Raw genomic sequence first — 14311 nt, forward strand, 5'->3', positions numbered from 1 at the left:
TAGAAATGAAAAGTACATAAACATCAGAGAGTTGAGTCAAATTTGGACATTTGGAATGTCCAAAGTCCATGCCAAACAGGTGTTCTGCAGGAGATACGGTAGTCGAGAGAGGCATTAATCAAATGGTCAGACAAATGGAGGAAGGCTGCAGTGGGGGGCAGGCACCAGGGATTTCCCTAGCTCGAACCTGCATCACTGCAAGTGCCTCCGGGAGTACTGTACTGGCAAGGGAAGGAATTGCAGGTATACTTTTAGAGTTGGAAAAGGGCCATATTCCTCTCAGAGGACTATTGACAAACTTTGTTTTGGTGGTGTTAAAATGAGGCTGCAACCCGTCTTCCAGTAACATATCTGAGAGCAGAGAAAATGGGGATGTAGAAATCCAGAGGTGGGGTTAACTTGGTGACGATGGCCTGATGTGGTAACCAGCTGGCTCCCAGTGGGTTTTACCCGCAGGTATTTGTAACTTTGTGCACCCTTCCACACTAAACAGCACAGATCTGTGTAATCAATAGGATACTGTCAAAATAACAGTGTGACCTTCAAGACTAGGTTATAAAACCACGCTGTGGGTTTCTCCTTGCTCTCTCTTGGATCCCTTGCTTTGGGGAAGCCAACTGTTACGTTGGGTGGACACACAAGCAGCCCTAGAGAGGAGTCCATGTGGCAAGTAACTAAACCCTCCCACCAATGGCCAGCACTAACCTGCCCAGCATGTGGGTGAGCCAGTGGGAAGGGGAGCTTTCAGCCCCACTCAAGGCATCACATGACTGCAGCCCCAATTAACTGTGACCTCACCGAGACTCTGCACCAGAACCACCCAGCGAAGCCACTCAGCAGGAACTGAAAGAGATAAGAATGTTGATTGCTTACATTATACTGCTTCATGCTTATGTATCTGGTGAGTCTTAAGAAAATCAGTGAGGTAAGTTTAATTACCTCGACTTACAGAGGAGAACACTGAAACTCAGGTTAGCACACATTGGAAGCAGCAGAGGCAGGATTCAAATCTGGGTCTTGCTGACTCCAAGGCATACAACCCTATGTCACCTTCAGTTCTTGCTAGCAGCTGCCTTCAGCACTAGAGGAGAAAGTGAACCACGTAACACAACAGGGCCTGGCACCTCAGCAGCTAGCTGACATAGAGGGGCCTTCCTTACAGGGCTCCCTGCATTGGAACACCTGATATTTTCCCATTAGCATCCTTTTATGTTTATATTGCTTTCTGATTTCTCAATTATCTTTCTGCCAAATAAACGGTTACACTAGCAATTACAAGTTGAAAATTATTTTTTATAGTATCCTCACACAAAGCCACTTAGTTTTTTTGTTTTTGTTTGTTTGTTTTTGAGATGGGGTCTCTGTCACCCAGACTGGAGCACAGTGGTGCAATCTCAGCTCACTGCAACCTCTACCTCCCGGGCTCAAGTGATTCTCCTGCCTCAGCCTCCTGAGTAGCTGGGATTACAAGCACACATCACCACGCCCAGCTAATTTTTGTATTTTTAGTAGAGACGGGGTTTCACCATGTTGGCCAGGCTGGTCTGGAACTCCTGGCCTTAAGTGATCTGCCCACCTCAGTGTCCCAAGTGCTGGGATTACAGGCGTGAGCCACCGTGCCCAGCCCAACAAAGCTACTTCGTTTTAACTGCTATGAAGATAAGTTACCAGGAAGGACATAGTGGCTCAGGCCTGTAATCCCAGCACTCTGAGAGGCTAAGGCAGGAGGATTGTTTGGGCCAGGAGATTGAGACCAGTCTAGGCAACATAGGGAAACCTCATCTCTACAAAAAAAATTTAAAAATTAGCCAGGCATGCTGGCACATGCCTGTGGTTCTATCTACTAGGGAGGCTGAGGTGGGAGGATCCATTGAGCCCAGGAGGTTGAGGCTACAGTGAGCCATGGTTGCACTATTGCACTCTAGCCTGGGTGACAGAGCAAGACCCTGTCTCAAAAAAAAAAAAGAAAAAGAAAAAGAAAAAAAGGTAATTTACCTTTTATATTGAAATAAATATTGACTCCCATATCTTTAACTCATTTCAGTTAAACTTCGGCCATAAAGAAGAATTTGGGAGTTCTCAAATAAATTTCTTTTTAATTTTAGATTACAGAAAATTTCTACACAAAAATAGAATAGTACAATAAATGCCCATGTACTCATCATATAGCTTCAACAATTATCACCTGTAGCTGTCTCGGTCTGCCAACGTACTCATAGTTGAGCCACAACATGGTTATCCCTTAGTACTTATTAAATCGTTTTTTAAAAAGCACCAAAATGTTAATAAGTGTTGTTTCTTGGGTATAAATTTTATAGATGATTTATTTTCTTGATTTTACTTCTCAGTACCTTCCCAAATTTCCACAGTGAATATGAAGTACTTTTGTAATAAGAGAAAATGCTATTTTAAAATGATTGAAAAAATGTCTTTTTTCCGGCCAGGCGCGGTGGCTCATGCCTGTAATCCCAGCACTTTGGGAGGCCGAGGCGGGTAGATCACAAGGTAGGGGGTTTGAGACCAGCCTGACCAACATAGTGAAACCCTGTCTCTACTAAAAATACAAAAATTAGCTGAGCATGGTGGCGGGCACCTGTAATCCCAGCTACTTAGGAGGCTGAGGCAGGAGAACGGCGTGAACTCAGGAGGCGGAGGTTGCAGTGAGCCAAGATCGCGCCACTGCACTCCAGCCTGGGTGACAGAGTGAGACTCCCTCTCAAAAAAAAAAAAGTCTTTTTTTCTTTTTTCTTTTTTTAGAGAGGGGATCTCACTATGTTGCCCAGACTGGAGTGCAGTCATTGTTCACAGGCATGATTATAGTGTACTATAGCCTCGAACTCCGGGCCTCAAGGGATGCTCCTGCCTCAGCTTCCTGCATAGCTGGGACTACAAGTGCATGCCACCTCACCTGGCTTGAAAAAAATGTATTTCTTTAAGGAGTATATTTTCAAATGCTTGGTCCAGGAGTCATTCTTGTTCTTGCTTGGAACAAGCCATCAGTAATCCTTTCCCCATGATTTCATATAGTTCACTAAGAGGGAGCAAAAAAAAATTTGGGCTTTATTTTTGAGACAGGGGCTTGCTCTGTCATCCAGGCTGGAGTGTAGTGGTGTGATTATAGTTCTCTACTGCCTCGAACAGGGCTCAGGGATTCTCCCACCTCAGCTTCCAGAGTAGCTAGGACTATAGGTGCACACCACCGCACCAAGCTAATTTTTTATTTTTCGTAGAGCTGGGGTCTCACTATGTTGCCCAGGCTGGTTCTTGAACTCCTAAGCTCAAGCAATCTTCCCACCTCTGGCCTCTTGAAGTGCTGGGATTATAGGTGTAAGCCACTGTACCCAGCCAAAATATGGTTTTTAAAGCCTTCTCTTTTTTCAGAAGGAACAATCTCTATTAAGAAAAAACAAAACATTCTTTTGTTTTTTTGGCAAGGCAGAATATTTGTAAACCTAGCAAACAAAAAAAGAAAAAACTAACAGCCCTCAAACAGAGCCAATGAATAGATTTACTGTGGCTCTGTAGCAGAGAGTGGAGGATTCTTCTTTTCATGAGATTTTTTTTCCTTAAGGAAAATCAACCCTAGCAGGAAATGCCAAAACTTAGTGCCTTGGCATTCCTTCAGCAACTCATGGCCCTGGTCAATGACAGAGACATGATTTCTACAGTGATTTCTAAGGACCTAGGGTCAGCATCACTGTGTATCAAGGCTGAATTGGAGAAACATAGACTCCAGAGCAGCACTCTAAGCTCTGGGCTGGATTATCTTTAAAATAAACAAACAAACAAAACCAGATTTAGCAAGACACAATTTACTTACTGTTAACAAAAAGAGTCAAAATCTGTAAAATAATTGAAGAGATTTATTCTGAGCCAAATATGAGTGACCAATGGCCTGTAATACAGCCCTCGGGAGATCCTGAGAACATGAGCCCAAGGTGGTCAGGCTACAGCTTGGTTTTATATATTTTAGGGAGACATAAGGTATCAATCAATACAGGTAAACTATACATCGGTTGGGTCTGGAAAGGTGGGACAATTATAAGTAGGGGCTTCCAAGACATAGGCAAATTTAAAGATTTTCTGATTGGCAGCTGGTTCAAAGAGTTATCAATAGAAAGGAATGTCTGGTTTACAATAACGGGTTGTAGAGACTGAGGTTTTATCATGCACATGAAACCTCCAGGTAGCAGGCTTCTGAGAGAATAGATAATAAATGTTTCTTATCAGATTTAAAGAGTCTATTCTATCCGTAATTCCAAAAGCGAGGAGGGTATAATGAGGAATGTCCAGCTCCCCCGTCCCATCACAGCCTGAACTAGTTTTTCAGATTAACTTCGGAATGCCCTTGGTTGAGAGGAGGCGTCCATTCAGATGCTTGTGGGGGTGGGGTGGGGGCTTAGAATTTTATTTTTTGTTTACAGTACTATACAATTCACCTATTCAAAGTGTACAATTCAATGCTTTTTTTTTTTTTTTTTTTTTTTTTGAGACAGAGTCTCACTCTGTTGCCCAGGCTGGAGTGCAGTGGCATGATCTCAGCTCACTGCAACCTCCACCTCCCAGGTTCAAGTGATTTTCCTGCCTCAGCCTCCGGAGTAGCTGGGATTACAGGTGCACACCACCATACCAGGCTAATTTTTGTATTTTTAGTAGAGACGGGGTTTCACTATGTGGGTCAGGCTGGTCTTGAACTCCTGACCTTGTGATCCACCCACCTCGGCCTCCAAAAGTGCTGGGATTACAGGCATGAGCCACTGCGCCTGGCCAATTCAATGCTTTTTAATAAATTTTTATTGTCATACAATCATCAAAACCTGGATTATATTTTACAGTCCCTCAGAATCCACTGCTCCATTGCAGCTGCAATGAAATTGCAAGTTCCAACTTTGCCTGTTACCTATGCAACCAGGTTTTGTGTGCCTATGTTATATGTTTCATAATACCATTAGAGCCGTAGTTCGGAATAATAACTTCTTCTCAAGTACACTCAATGTCATATACTGCCCTTCATAACTACAGCTACAGTTCAAACAGCCTCTACCAGGATTTAGAGATTTAAAGCTATACCTAACTGTTGGAAGTCAGTGGTCATTTCAATTGATTTAGGAAATTCAGCAGGGTTGTTTATAGTATCATCAACCCTTCAGACCCTGGCAAGAGAAGCCCCTGCTCTGGTCTCTGTACTGTGGCCACATCCTAAGCCAGGTATGAAAAGTCCATGGAGTTAAGGGGTCATTGCACCTCTCCTGACCATGCTGTGGTGCCCAGGATTCTGAATCCCCTGCTGATGCAACCCCAAGCCTGTTTCCACACCTGAGCAGGTCTCTTCCTGGGGTCTGTCCTCCCTATAGGTCTACTAGGAAATGACAGATCACAGATGAGTTGAGTGACTACAGCTTGAGTTTGTGGGCTGGGTGTCCACACACATGCACAAAGCCCTACATAGTGTGGGTAGAGAGAACCTGGAGTGAGAAGAGATGGGTTGCGGGCTGAGGGTTGGGGCTGGATCTCTTTGCACTGCTACATCCACAACAGAATTTTTAGAAGTCCGAGAATTCTAAATTGGAGCCTGACCTTCTTCATAACAGTATATTTGTCAAGGTAGGAGGATAAAACATTTTATTGAACAGTTTGCTAAGCTGATTTAAAATTTTCCAGCATTTAGCTATATGGTATATGGACCTCCATATGTATGATTTCATTTATATTAAATGTCCAGAATAGACAAATCTATAATGACAATAGAGAGATTAGTAGTTGCCAGAGGCTGGGAGGAGGGGAGAAACAATGAGTGATTGCGGACGGGTGTGGGGTGTCTTTCTGGGGTGATAACAGTGTCCTGGAATTCAATAGTGATAATGGATGCACACTGTGAATATACTAAAAGCCACTCACACTTTAAAAGTGTGGGTTTTATGGTAATTTGAGTGATATATCAAGCTATCTCCAAAAATACACAATGGGAGTTCAGAGATGCCACCCCAAACTATGATGCTTTGACATGCTCATTACTTTGAACTGATGTCACTTGGGGAAAAACAGATGCAGGCAGAGACTTTCTCTGAGATCTGCTTATCTGCCTAAGACAGATCAAGGGATGCTCCAAAAGGAACTCAATTGTCATGAATCCCTTCGCCTGGAACCTTATCAACCAGCGACAATGAACTTGGATCAGAGAGGGGGAGACTGGAGGTTGACATCATGCCTAGACAGCCACCTCTTCTTCTGAGGGCTGCTCCAAGAGAACCTTTATTACTTGAGAGGCTTCTCATTTGCATAACAAGAAACCTTTGTTCACCATACACTTCCTCCCCTCATATTCTCATAACTGGTGTCACCACCACCCACGCAGAAGTCCAAAGCCTCTATTCCCTTCTGTACCTCAGGGTGCTATATAAGCTTCAGTCATCTGACCCTTCTTTGAATCTCATATTTTGTGGGCTTGCATGGGTATGTACATAATTAAAAATGGATTTCCTCTTGTTAATCTGTCTTATGTCAATTTAATTCATAGCCCAGCCAAGGAACTTAGAAGAGTAGAGGGAAGTCATTTTTCAATCCCCTACAAGAACATTCTGCTGTAAAGAGGAGCTAGAAATAATTTTTGTTTTAAATTCAACCAAACATAGGGATAATTCTGAAATTTGGAACCAAAAGAATTATAAGTACACTACTGGTGAATTTGTGCTTATCTGAAATCTACACATGTAGCTGTCTTTATGTATCTCTGTATATTGATGTTTTTCTATATATATAATCAGTGAAGTAAGATATCTAGTCATTCATTTACTCACCAAGTGATTGCAGTGGGGTGACAGGGACAGTGGGGGGTGTGGTGGCGGGTTGCCAGAGCATGAGGAGTATGCAATAGAATCTAAGAAATCATACCTACCTGGCCAGGCACAGTTGCTCATGCCTGTAATCCCAGCACTTTGGGAGGCAGAGGCAGGCGGATCACTTGAGGTCAGGAGTTCGAGATCAGCCTGGCCAACATGGTGAAATCCCATCTCTACTAAAAATACAAAAAATACAAAAAATTAGCTGGGTGTGGTGGCACATGCCTGTAATCCTGGCTACTCTGGAGGCTGAGGCAGGAGAATGGCTTGAACCTGGGAGGCAGAGGCTGCAGTGAGCTGAAATTGTACTACTGCACTCCAGCCTGGGTGACAGAGTGAGACTCCGTCTCAAAAAAAAAACAAAACAAAAATCAGACCTGCCTTCCATGAGCTCGTGGTATACTTGAATCTCCATAGGCTAGTTATTCAGGAGGGTATGTAATGTAACTCAACAATGCACAATTACTTAAATTCGCTCGGGAGAATTACCTCATTTTGCCCAACTTGTTACTGTGAAAAAAAAAAAGAAAGAAAATTTCAAGACCTTCCAAATTTATTATGCCAAAGGGAAAAGTCAAGCCCTGGAAACCAAGTCATGTAACACGGCTGTTTTTCTTCTCTGGTGCATGACTGTTGCTTCCTGATCTTTTTGTTGATGTTATACATTAACCAGCCTCTCTATTCTTTATTCAAACCTAGACTAAATGACGTTGGAGACGGAGACTCTTGTGATTGTTACCTCTTTACAACAAAATGTTAAACAACCCCCTTAGAGTGTAAACAACAGTAGTGAATTAAATCTTCTGTGTATATTAGCCTTATATAGAAAATGCTGGCCGGGCACGGTGGCTGACGCCTGTAATCCCAGCACTTTAGGAGGCCGAGGCAGGCGCATCACGAGGTCAGGAGATCGAGACCATCCTGGCTAACACAGTGAAACCCCGTCTCTACTAAACACACACACACACACACACACACACACACACACACACAAATTAGCCAGGCAGGCACCTGTAGTCCCAGCTACTTGGGAAGCTGAGGCAGGAGAATGGCGTGAAACCCGGAGGTGGAGCTTGCAGTGAGCTGAGATGGTGCCACTGCACTCCAGCCTGGGCGACAGAGCCAGACGCCGTCTCAAAAAAAAAAAAAAGAAAGAAAGAAAAGAAAAGAAAATGCCGTAATATGCTGTAATTCTGTGCAACACACTTGTGGTTGCCTACATATACCACCTTCACCTTTCCCTACATCGCGGAGCACTGATCACCATTCTTTCTTTGGTGTCTGTGTTTACCTGATGGCCACTCTCACACTTTGCACTTGAATAAACTCTTTTAACTGGATCCTGAGCTGTTTGATTATATTAGATTGACATTTTGATGATCCAGAGACTCTAAGCGGGCCTCCTGAGATCTGTGCCTCTTTGCTGACATTCGGAGCTTTGGTGTCTACAGGAGCGGCTTTTGCTCATCCCACCTCATTGGAACTGGCAGGGGGCTCTGGCAAGGCTCCTCTCAGGTTTTGAATCTCCCTGGCTTTGACTGAGATTCACACTTTACACAAGCGATCCAGTTCTATGCTCCACAGAGCTGGAATTGAAGCTGTACTTTAAGATAGAAGTTTTGTTTGCTTGTTTTGTCTTTCACAGATTTATGACATTCACTTTTCTTTGAGGTTAAGGTTTGTTTGTTGAACTACTTGCTAGACTTTGTATGGCCCTTTCGGTCATTTGAATTTGGTCAGAGGACAAAATAGGTTCTCTCTCTGAAAAGAGAAAGTGAATGTTTGTGGCTTTAGGTAAATCTGTGGTTTTAGGCCAGGCCCAGTGGCTCACACCTGTAATCCCAGCACTTGAGAGGCTGAGGCAAGTGGATCACTTGAAGCCAGGAGTTTGAAACCAGCCTGGCCAACATGGCAAAACCCCATCTCTACTAAAAACACAAAAATTAGCCAGGCATGGTGGCATGTGCCTGTAATCTTAGATACTTGGGAGGCTGAGGCAGGAGAATTGCTTAAGCCCAGGAGATGGAGGTTGCAGTGGGCCCAGATCATGCCACTGCACTCCAGCCATAGTGAGACTATGACTCAAAAAAAAAAAAAAAAAAAAAAAAAAATTGATTGGACCCAGGTTGGTGACCCAGGTTTTGGAGCTCAGTAAAAATTGACATTTAAGTTAAATTCTTGAGTGACCAAAAATTTATAAACAGGGTTCATATGAGGACATAAGTCCCAAATACAAAAGACCTTGTTCCTCCCAGAAGAAAAGCACCTTAGGTGATTGAGGTCATGTAAGAATGTCAGAGTCCATAGCTTGGGATGTGTAACTATGCTCTAGGGAAATCTCAAAGAAGAATATGCAGGGAAATCTGCTTAACTCGGTGGGCACACATAAGGGGTTGGGCTCCCGGTGCCTAAAACCCCCAGAAATTTCTGGGTTTCACTGGGACACATAAGAGGGGAGAGGTGACTCATGGGTGAAACCTTGAGGAGTAAAAACTATGAAGCAGCACACTAGACCCAAAATGTCTTTCCCTTTCAATCTTTGGTCAGTTTAAAAGAGGATACAAATTATGGACAACTGTTCATCTAAAACAAAGTCCTCTTTAAGGGAGGACCCACTTTTAGAAACTCCAGCTAAATTGATGTACAAGACTTACGGTGCCACCTCCTGTATATATATATACACACAACCTAACAACCTACATACATAAATATGTGTGTATGTGTGTCCGTATGTTTTATGAGGCAGGGTCTCACTCTGTCATCCAGGATGGAGTGCAGTAGTACGATCTCGGCTTACTGCAACCTCCACCTCCGGGGCTCAAACAATCCTCCCACCTCAGCCTCCCGAGTAGCTGGCACCACAGGCACACCCCCATGCTGGGCTAATTTTTTGTTTTTATAGAGACAGTCTCACTACATCATCCAGGCTCATCTCAAACTCCTGAGCTCAAGCGATCCTCCTGCTTCAACCTGCCAAAGTGCTGAGATTACAGGTGTGAGCCATCGCACCTGCTACCTCCTGTCAGTATTGGGAAAAATGGTCTTACTTGACCCAAGAAGATCCTGAATTACAGTGGCCAAAGTAGGGTACTTGTGAAGTGCCTAAGTTAGTTTGCTCACATGCACAATTAGAAAAAGCCACCTCTAGAATTAAACAATATAATTTGGAGAGTTATTTCCAATGATACCCAGAAGCATGCAAAAGAGGCTGTGACAGAGTTCTTTTCCTATAGAAAGAGAATGAAAAGCCTCTAAAACTTTAATTCAGAAAAGCTGCTGAAACTGCTGCTTCTCCTCCTTCTGCTCCCCCTTCTCTCTATTCCTCCTTATCAGAACTACCTTGCCCAGACTGACCTTCTCTTCCTTCTCCTCCCCTTCCACCTGCTCCCACATTTTTGGCTTCATTTAATGAACATCCAGCATCTGGTAGAGGGAAACCTGCTTTAGTTTATCAACCATGGTCTAAGGTAGAACTTAAAGGCATAGTTAAATAATTCCCCGACCTTAACCAGGATCCTGTTTGTTTTGCTAGGGAATTTGAATTAAATATCTGAGCTTATGGCCCTGGTTATTCTGATTTATATCAACTAACTCACATGTGACTATCAGAAAGTAAAGCTAAAGATTAGACAGACACAAATTGTCCCTGTTTGCAGATGACATGATTGTATATTTAGAAAACCCCATCATCTCAACCCAAAATCTCCTTAAGCTGATAAGCAACTTCAGGAAAGTCTCAGGACACAAAATCAATGTGCAAAAATCACAAGCATTCTTATACACCAATAGCAGACAGACAGCCAAATCATGAGTGAACTCCCATTCACAATTGCTTCAAAGAGAATTAAATACCTAGGAATCCAACTTACAAGGGATGTGAAGGACCTCTTCAAGGAGAACTACAAACCACTGCTCAACGAAATAAAAGAGGACACAAACAAATGGAAGAACATTCCATGCTCATGGATAGGAAGAATCAATATCGTGAAAATGGCCATACTGCCCAATGTAATTTATAGATTCAATGCCATTCCCATCAAGCTACCAATGACTTTCTTCACAGAATTGGAAAAAACTACTTTAAAGTTCATATGGAACCAAAAAAGGGCCCACATTGCCAAGTCAATCCTAAGCCAAAAGAACGAAGCTGGAGGCATCATGCTACCTGACTTCAAACTATACCACAAGGCTACAGTAACCAAAACAGGATGATACTGGTACCAAAACAGAGATATAGACCAATGGAACAGAACAGAGCCCTCAGAAATAATACCACACATCTACAACTATCTGATCTTTGACAAACCTGACAAAAACAAGAAATGGGGAAAGGATTCCCTATTTAATGAATGGTGCTGGGAAAACTGGCTAGCCATATGTAGAAAGCTGCAACTGGATTCCTTCCTTACATCTTATACAAAAATTAATTCAAGATGGATTAAAGACTTAAATGTTAGACCTAAAACCATAAAAACCCTAGAAGAAAACCTAGGCAGTACCATTCAGGACATAGGCATGGGCAAGGACTTCATGTCTAAAACACCAAAAGCAATGGCAACAAAAGCCAAAATTGACAAATGGGATCTAATTACACTAAAGAGCTTCTACACAGCAAAAGAAACTACCATCAGAGTGAACAGGCAACCTATAGAATGGGAGAAAATTTTTGCAATCTACTCATCTGACAAAGGGCTAATATCCAGAATCTACAAAGAACTCAAACAAATTTACAAGAAAAAAACAAACAATCTCATCAAAAAGTGGGCAAACGATATGAACAGACACTTCTCAAAAGAAGACATTTATGCAGCCAAAAGACACATGAAAAAAATGCTCATCATCACTGGCCATCAGAGAAATGCAAATCAAAACCACAATGAGATACCATCTCACACCAGTTAGAATGGCAATCATTAAAAAGTCAGGACACAACAGGTGCTGGAGAGGATGTGGAGAAATAGGAACACTTTTACACTGTTGGTGGGACTGTAAACTAGTTCAGCCATTGTGGAAGACAGTGTGACAATTCCTCAAGGATCTAGAACTAGAAATACCATTTGACCCAGCCATCTCATTACTGGGTATATACCCAAAGGATTATAAATCATGCTACTATAAAGACACATGCACACATATGTTTATTGTGGCACTATTCACAATAGCAAAGACTTGGAACCAACCCAAATGTCCGTCAATGATAGACTGGTTTAAGAAAATGTGGCACATATATACCATGGAATACAATGCAGCCATAAAAAGATGAGTTCATGTCCTTTGTAGGGACATGGATGAATCTGGAAACCAGCATCATCAGCAAACTATCGCAAGGACAAAAAACCAAACACTGCATGTTCTCACTCATAGGTGGGAACTGAACACTATGACACAGTGAGAACGCTATGACACAATGAGAACACTTGGACACAGGAAGGGGAACATCACACACTGGGGCCTGTCATGGGGTGGGGGGAGGGGGGAGGGATAGCACTAGGAGATATACCTAATGTAAATGATGAGTTAATGGGTGCAGCACACCAACGTGGCGCATGTATATATATGTAACAAACCTGCACGTTGTGCACATGTACCCTAGAACTTAAAGTATAAAGAAAAAAAAAAGATTAGACAGACAAGGCCCATTATAGAAATCTCTTAGAAGACTTTCATAAATGCTCAGGACTGTAGGCAGACACACAAAACCGCAAAGGCATTGCTTCAAGCCACTCCTCACTGTTTCTAAGAGTAGTTGACTGTAGTAAAATACAACAAGGTCAACAAAATCCAGATGAGTCAGTAATATCATATTTTGAGAGGTGTGAGTAAACTTAAACAATATTTGGGTTTATCTGAAGAAAGCTAAGCTAATAATCAAAATGATATTCTTCTCAACTCCAGTTTTATAAATAGGTTAGATGAAGAATTAGCACTAATAATGAAAAGACAAAACCCTTGCTGGGCCACTTCTCAAACTCATAATTTGGTCAGTCTTGCTGCCCAGTTGTCTCATAACTGAAGACGAAACTGAGAAGGAGGCCAAACAAAAGAGCAAGGCTAATACAATTATGAATTTACAGTCGAAACAAATGTCCACACAATTTGGACCTTCAAGATATCCTTATAAATCCGCAAATAGACTTAACCATACACTTTCAATTAATGTAAAAAGCCTGATCACATTAAAACGAACTGCCAAAAACTAAAAAGGAAAGAACAACAGGTGGAGTCAGATAATAAAGAATGGGGGTGCTCCATGGAACCTAAAGGGGCCTTTCCTTTTCTCCTTACACTCTGAGAGAAAAGAAATTGTTTAAAACTCCCCTTACTGTTTTCATCCCTCATTCTGTGGAAGCATTGCTAAACTTGAACCACACTCAACATTATTCAATGAGTAGACTAGCTTCATAGGAAGTTTCACTTCTTTTAGCTTCTCATGTCACCATCTCTAGATGTAACAAGCTAAATATTGCAACTCTTCTTCCTTCACTTTCAGATGAAACACCACACAATTCTAACTGATAAACTTGTTTTCTCCTAGGACTGATCTGCAAGAGACTTTTCTTACTTAGGCTAATGTTGTTTGGTTTACAGACGGATGTTATTTAAAGGATGAATCTGGAACTTACTGTAAAGGTTTACGCAATAGTGTCTTTAACAGAAGAAACAGAAAGTGCTTACCTTCCAGAAGCCACTTAGATTCACTTCTGTCTTTGTACCACAACTGTGTATTGAAGATGTCATTTGCCATGTAGAGGCCCTAACCAATTACACACAAAAGGCCCTAAATAACAGCCACATGAATGTCTCATTATTAAATAATGAAGTTACTGTCATGAGAAGACTGTATTACAAAACTGTATGGTCTTAGACATACTCACTGCAGCCCAAGGAGGAATCTGTGCTATGACAGAAACTGAATGCTGTGTTTATATCCCAGATGAATCAAATAACGTCACCAAATTAATGACTGATTTGAAAAACTCTAATAATTAACCTTTCGGATCCAAAACCCTCTCTAAGCTACTGGTTAAGTAGTTGATTTGGATCTTGGGGACCTTGGTGGCAAAAGCTGTTATGTATTTTAGGAATTATCATAGTTTGTGTTTTGTCTTGCCTTTGTCTGCAGAGCTGTTATGGTATTTATCTGCAATTGGGTCAACACACAGCTGAGAAAATGTGTAGAACAAAGACTACTCAGAGAATTGTTTGATTGAAGAGGCAGCCATGTAGCCTGAATCAGGTTCCAGAACTACTTTCTCTTGTTGCTTTATAATTCGGACTTGGTCCTTTCCAATTTCCCCTCCTCCCTGGGATGTGACTGCCAGGAAGGGGCCTTCCTAGTGACATGAGGTTTGATCAAATACACGGCTTGAGAATATAATTCTTCTATAATGCTTTCTCTGAAAGCTTTTGAAGAAAAGGGGAAAATGTGAAAAGAAAATTTCAGCACTTTCCAAACGTATTATGCCAAGGGG

At 42.1% G+C, this 14311-nt stretch overlaps 1 protein-coding gene across 4 annotated transcripts in view; it reads left to right on the plus strand.

Annotated features, from left to right (window-relative positions):
• The first annotated feature begins 12254 nt into the window (after positions 1-12254).
• The window catches only part of IFT56 (intraflagellar transport 56), a 61063-nt gene continuing 59006 nt past the window's right edge, over positions 12255-14311 (plus strand). The window contains exons 1-2 of one of the 4 annotated variants that reach the window (XM_063815643.1): positions 12255-12654; positions 13963-14076. The gene's annotated coding sequence lies outside the window, so the exon portion shown is untranslated. Of the gene's footprint in view, positions 12655-13962; positions 14077-14122; positions 14187-14311 lie in introns of those variants that run through there. The other 3 variants (XM_063815642.1, XM_054656306.2, XM_527905.9) reach the window with 3 other exon arrangements.

Source organism: Pan troglodytes, chromosome 6 (genome assembly GCF_028858775.2).
Source record: "Pan troglodytes isolate AG18354 chromosome 6, NHGRI_mPanTro3-v2.0_pri, whole genome shotgun sequence".
Taxonomy (NCBI): Eukaryota; Metazoa; Chordata; class Mammalia; order Primates; family Hominidae; genus Pan; species Pan troglodytes.